The following is a 7377-nucleotide window of genomic DNA, read 5'->3' as shown; positions in this document are numbered from 1 at the left end:
TTCCCTCAGGCACAGTGACTGATAATATTTGAGACGGTGATTGCTCCTTTGAACCCGGGACCTGAGTGACTAGAGTGGGCAGAGTTTCCCTCCCTATCTGTGACGGATTTGTAACATGAGCAAGAAATAAAACATTGTTGTTTTAAACTGCTGATATTTTGGAGCTGTCATTGCAGAATAACCTAATCTATCCTGAATGATACAAATAGTAAATCAATAAATGTAGTTACCTGAAGAGGGCTTGAAAAGCCTGTGAAAAACTTCATTTTATGTATGACCTTATTAATTCAGCCCACCAGCCAGGCCCTGTGGGCATACACCAGACCAGAGCCCCTTCTGTCAGGACGTTCCTGCCTCGTATACAAGCCCCATCTTTAGATACTCACTCTCCTAGATCATACTCTCAACGAATGCATCTGGTAGAATTGGTTATCAGTCTTAGTATATAAGTTGTTCTCGGGATAAACATGGGTACAGGTGTAAGAAGCAAAAACTGATCTTCTTTCAGGTCCCTCACCTCCTCACCAACATGTCTTGCTTTTTCTCCTTCATGCCTCTGTTTAAGCTGGACTCTGCATCTTCAAATGCCACGTCTTCCATGAATCTTTCCTGTGACATCTTTTTTCCTTCTTCTTCTAATTCATATAATTCCATCATTCAGTGGCTACGTCCCGCCTTGAGTAGCACAATAGAGAAAGAACTAACTTTGGAGCCAGGCAATCCTGCATTCCAGTCCGAGCTTTACCCCTCCCTAGCTGAGGCAAGAGATCTTGCTTTGGTTGCACAGTTACTTTATCTTGGACACTGGAAATCACATCATATAAATTTAATTGTCACACTTCCCCTTCAAGATTGATTATATATATATATATATATATATATATATATATATATATATATATATATATAATCTTTTACAGAGAAAGTCAAGCAGAGAGAGGTAAAGTGAAGCAGGGATTCACACCCACAGCTATTGGAATGTTTCAGCTCTTTTATATGAATAGTTTTTCACTGTGTGGTCTGTTTATTTGCTTGCTTTATCCTTTTTTATGTTTTAAAAGGTTTGTGTTATTTCCTTTACATAAGATCTTTAATCCCGTCTATTTGGGGAGGACAATTATTGTTGATTGTTCTCTCAATGAACAACATTGACCTTATCTAATAACTTCTTTCTCAGCCCGTTCTTCTCCAGCATCTGATTTGAAGCAATATTCTTTCACTCTCAGTTAATAACTATAAAGCAATCAACAAGCTTATTCAGCCTTATAAATGTTCCCCCATTATCCTTCCATTATTAGTTATACTGTATTTTAAGGGCACCTAACCATTAGAAACTATATTCTCCCCTTATAACCATCATCTATTTATTCTTAGTTCTTAAAGTAAATACATACTTAGCACTCACTCCCTGTATGTCAATTGTCTTACCGTCCATGTTGGGTTGTCTGAAGTACAGGTATGCTCCCTAGCAAGATGCCTCAGAAAGGTCTCATGAGAGTATTCCCTGTGTTAACATGTTGGTAACATTTTGTCTGTGACCTTTAAACCTGAAAATCAGTTTGGCTGGATGTAAAATCCTTAGCTCCTCTTTCCTTTCCTTGGGTATCTTAGATACGTTGTTACTCTGCAGTCTTCTGACAAAGTGCTCTTGTCAAAAAGTCTGATGACAATCTGACTTTTCTTTCCCTTATAAGTAAATTTGTCTTTTAGCCTGGATGCACCAAATATTTTTTTCTTTAAGTACACTAGAAATTTTACTAAGTATGTAGGTGTCAGTGTTGATCTTCTGGGTGGATTTCCCCAGGTATGAGGCACGCTCTTTCTACCTGCAGTCTCAAATCTTTTTGTTTTTTTCATGAAAGTTTTTTTTTAATTATAATCTTTTGTTTTAATTTCCCTCCATTGCCTAATTATTTGCTTCTTCAGGAACATGTATAATATGCCTTTAGATATCTTTTCCCTAGTATCTTCTATACTTGTCATTTTTTCTTCAATTCTTTGATTTCTCTTTATTCATTCTGGAATTAAAATTTTTTCCTTTTCACTTTTTATTCCCTTAAGGCATTATCTGTTATGCAAAAATTATGTTATTCTGATATTCCTTCTAGTTTGGTCTGCATTTATGAAATGAGTTTTCCTTGTTTTCCAATTCTTTCCTGAGTTTTATTACCTAATTTCTGCATTCTAATTCTGATTTGTGCTTTTCTTTCTTGTACTATTTCCTTAATTTACTTTAGCTCATTTTGACATATTAAGTTATAGTTTTTATCTGGTTTTGTGGACATATCTTTCTGGAATGCTTTCATTCATTAGGGATGTTATTCTGCTCCTTGTTCTCTCTGTCTCTCTTTTTCTCTCTCTTTTTTTATAATACCTTCATTATGAGATTTGGCTGCAGTCCTTTCAGTTGCTCATTTTTACATGAAAATAGTTTTCCTTCACATTTAGGAGGGAGGGGTGAGTCAGGACAGCTTTGCTAAATTTAAGGCTCTACAGCTTCCTTTTCTATGTTTTCGCGAACTGTTCAAAAGTAGGGCTTCAGGTGCTCTGAGATCTCCTGGCTCTGTTCCCTATCCACGTTCTCATCTGGACTTCATTTTCCTGTGCTCCAAATATCCCTGCCCTACCCTATTTGTATTCTATTCCCTGCATTTTTTACTCTGGTGTCCTGGAATGACATTTTGTCTGGTTTTGAGAGGTCACAGAACCTGGACTGCTCCAACTTCTTCAGGCTTTACTTCCAACCCCTTGCACTCATCAGCTGTAAACTGGGTTGTACAAAACTCCCCTCCACACCTCAGGACTAGCTGCTGTTCTATCAACCTCTGTGCTTTGCAGGGAGTACCTACTGGCTCTTTTGAGGTTCTCTTATTTTTAGATTTCTCAGATGCCCTATTGCTTCCCTCTGCTTCTTTCCACAAAAATTCTGGCACCATGCAAGTCTTCAAGCTGCCAGTGGTTTCCACCTACTTGAATTCTAGGGTTTGTGGTGATATCATGTCACCCAGTTTTGTTGTGGATGTTATCCATAGGTTTGGGGTTTTGCTATCTCACTCATTCTGTTTTTATGGGAGAATTCAGGAAGATTCAGAAAGTGTATTACTGCCACTGCCATCATCCCAGAATTCTTTTTTCACAATTCTTTGTATGATGCCAACCAGTGAAATCAAACTTACAATGGACAAACCACCCTCATTAACTTTTCTGAAAGTCAGGGCTCCAAGATGTAATAGTTGTCTATCTAAAACCCATTCTGACAGTGTGCCAGCCTCCCTTGCAGCTAGGGGTGACCTTGTGATACAGTTCTCACCAGCCCCATTGGGTGGGGCTTTGGGAAAATCTCACTAAAAGGCAGGTTAACTCAATGGCCAACCCGTTTTGCCCTTTCCCTTCTTCCTGCCTATCAAGAGCTGAGCTGAGCTGGAGAGTGCTGAGCTACCAAGTGTCTGAGTAGAGTAGTGAAAATGAAAATAACCGTCAAGCCTTTAATCACTTACTGTAATAGTATAAGCAAGAGACTAAGTAGGAGAAAGTGCTGACTCCTCTAATGTTCCACTTTTCTCAAATACACCCACATTCAAATGTACCAGAATGCATTCCACCATGGAATTTGAATGATTGGATTCCTCCCCTCCCCCCCCTCCCCCCCTCCCCCGCAGTTCATTGGTCTGGTTAAACAAAAGTTGGTGGGGATTAAGGGAAAATCATGGCTATCTCAAATCATGCTAAATAATAATGAGCATAAATGAATTGCTCTGAATGGGTCTGTACACTGTATTCAACCATCCTCTAACAATTTCACCCACAGCTTCAAAGTTTCTCTTCTTTACTTGCTAGTTTTCTTAGAACTGTGGAATTCAAGATGAAAGCCACAGAGAAATGACAACCTCAAATTTGTCTTCTTCAATGTTAAGTATTTATAGACTTAATATTTGGGGATTACTATAAATCAGTATGTAATAAGATGGAGAAAGGTTGAATGTTTCTGTACTGTTATTCTTAATATTATAAAAAAAAATTAAGAAAAACTTAAAAAGAAAAAACAACAGTGCCAGGCAAGGATCAAGTGGATTGGTGCAGTCGTGGCCATTCTCTCACAGCCAAGGGGTACCTAAACAACAGGCTCCAGCCATTTTACAAACCCAAGAGGCTGGGAGGAGGGAGAGGGGGGAGGGTTGGGAGTGGAAAAGTACTGAATACGAAGTCAGAGTATACAAAAACATCTTCAAGGCACCCCCCCACACACACACACACACAATAAGTTGTTCTTAGCAGAGGCACCTGAGAGAGGCTATAGCTAGGGTCCCGGACCCTTCCCCCCATAAGGAGGCCTCCTGGATTAGGAATGTAGGTATGCGTAAGAGCATGGCTGGGGTGATGGTAGAGTGGGGCCGCGGTCCTTCACTGAAACTCCCCTCAGAGAGCTCAGTGCACTGGCTGTGCCCCTAGTCTACTGTGAGGCAAGCAGCTTTTCCCAGAGGCCTGTCAAGTGAAGCTTTGTGACAGCCTATGGTCAGGCCTGAAAGATCCCACAGGTTTTTGGCCTGGAGCTGAACTCCTCAATGCTTACACTTAGCTGGGAAAAGAGCAGACATCTTGGGATAGAATCATGCTAAGGACTGCTGATCAGAAAAAAAAGTCAGAATCCCTGATGGCATTGGGAGCAACCATATTAACCTGGGGCTATCTCCAAACTTCTATTTACATGAGAAAAAGAAAACTGCTAATTTGTTTAAGCCACTGCTTTCCACGCTTCTATTACAGCTGAATACAATTCATTAGTGCTACATGGGGGTACCAAGAGCATGGCTCCCAAATGGTGGTGCTGGCTGGTTCACGAAATTTTCACTGGTCCTTGGTAGGTGAGAAAAAGGAGGGGAGTAGACAGGGGTGGTAGAAGAAGGGAAAGGGGGTCAAATATATGGTGATGGAAGGAGAACCAACTGTGGGTAGTAAACACAATGCAATATATAGATGATATATTATAGAATTGAACACTTGAAACGTACGTAATTTTACTAACCAATGTCATCCCAATAAATTTAATAAAAATGTTTAAAAATGAACAGTGTAGTTTTTCATAAAACTAAATTTAATTCAAGTTTTTAGTACTGAGATTATGCCTTCTGAATTATTTGGTATTATCAGGTCCTCTCTTTTATAAGAAGATGGTGCTAATTTATGATGCTGGTTATATCTAACCTCCCTACTTAAAATTTTTTGGAAAAACTTATCAGTCATACCACTTAAACATACTTAGTAGTAACTAAAACCCCCTCAAGTGTGGATATTTATAAATGTTCCTAGGAAAAACTCAAGTTTTCCTTTACTCTAATACGACACTTCTGTGACCAGATGTGTGGGTTTGCCACACCAAGCAATTCTGACACTAACTGCTGGAGTTAGCCAAGACCTCACAGGTTAAGGCCTTAGTCTCACAAGACTGCTCCCCACTTCAGATGCCAGTTACACATAGTGGGGTCCCCCAGTTACCCACAACTTCTGTCTAACTTGGCTACAAATTGGAGGTTCCTACAACAACCTCCTCAGGTTTGATAATTTGCTAGAGCAGCTCACAGAACCCAGGGAAAGTTTACTTACTACTGCGTATTTATTACAAAGGATATTTATTACAAAGGGTATTTTAAAGAACACAAATGAACAGCCAGATGAAGAGATACATAGGGTGTCTGGAATGGTCCTAGGCGTAGGAGCTTTTGTCTCTCCCAGAGTCGGGGTACACTCCTAGCACATGAATTTGTTCACCAACCCAGAAGCGCTCCAAATCTGTTCTTTTGGGATTTTTACAGAGGCTTCTTTCCGTAGATATGATCAATAAACTGTTTGCAGCCTCGCTCCTCTCTCTGAAGAACGGGAGGTGGGGCTGAAAGATCCCAACTTCTAAACATGACATGGTCTTTCTGGTGACCAACTCTATCTAGGAGCCCCCCAAGAGTCTCCTCATTACAAAAGATGCTCCATCACCCAGGAAATTCCAAGGGATTTAGGATCTCTGTGTTAGGAATTGGGGTCAAAGACCAAATATTAGAACAAAATATTCTCCTAATACCCCATTTACAAGGGTTTTAGGGAGTCTGTGTTTGGAACTAGGCAGAGACATATATATATATATATATATATATATATATATATATACACACACACACACACACACACACACACACACACACATATGTATGTATGTGTGTATATATATGTATGTATGTATGTATGTATGTATGTATATATGTCTAATTTTACAATGTGCTCCTTTCTTCAACAGAAGAAAAACCCTGCCACTTTTGGTAAGCGATAGGAACGGGATGTTGCAGATAGCTGGTACAGGGCAATTCACAGGATCCACAAGTATAAGAATCACTACCTTGGGCAGCAGGAATTAAGCATTAAAGAAAGAACGAGCCAGGTTACCAGTTCAGAGGGTGCCTGGAAGGTACAGAGGGTGACACCAAGTTCTCTGAAGAGTGCTTAAAGACGGAAGAAATATTTAGCTAGAGAGACTCGTGGGGCACAGAACAGCTATCTTCAAACATCTGAAGTTAACCAAGTGAAAAAGCTCAGACTTGTTCCAAGAGGCGCAGGGGTAAAGCTAGGACCAACCAGTGACAACAGCAGAGGAGCTTCTAACAGAACAGTTGTTGGAAGGAGAAAATGGCTGCCTTGGAGAGCCTGAGGCTGGCAACCACTTAGCAGTGATCACTGGACTGGAAGAGCTACGAGAACAGGGACCTTGTCTGTTTTGTTTGTTGCTCTAGCCCCAGTACCTACTAGAATGATCAGCACACAGTAGGTGCACAATATATATCTGTTGAATTATTGGGGGGATACTCAGCACTTGATGGGAGGTTTGCCAAGGTGACCTTAAGTTCACTGCCACCTGAATTTGTGTGCATCTCCCTTTCTCTGCGTGGTCAGCCTTTTACACCCAAATGTGTCTTTGTAGACTGCTCAGAAACACACAGGAAACTGCCGTCCTGAAGAGGACAACAGGAGCAGTGGAGAATCGTCAGCCCTCACCTGGCAGAAGCTCCGCCTCCCGGACAGTGTGCATTTTTCATATAGAGTATAAAAAAGTAACTTAGAGGTGTCACTGGTTTCTCCTTCGAAGGCATCTAGCCCGGAAGTCGTGCCACCTTGCAGAGGTACTCAAAGTGCCCTACAAGAATTTTCTAAAATCACTGTCAAAATAGGTTATAAGTGAGCATGTTCTTTAAACCCCCTGTTCCACACTTATAGGAGGAAAAATTCAGACGTTCAATTTAACCCCCACACCACCGCAGCTAGCACATTAAATCAGATTCTCAGCAGCTTCCAGCATGCTAAAGACAAAACATCGAGAAAGAACTTGAGGTCAAAATC

This window comes from Rhinolophus hipposideros, assembly GCF_964194185.1.
Source record: "Rhinolophus hipposideros genome assembly, chromosome: 8".
Lineage (NCBI taxonomy): Eukaryota > Metazoa > Chordata > Mammalia > Chiroptera > Rhinolophidae > Rhinolophus > Rhinolophus hipposideros.
This window is presented reverse-complemented; position numbering follows the sequence as displayed.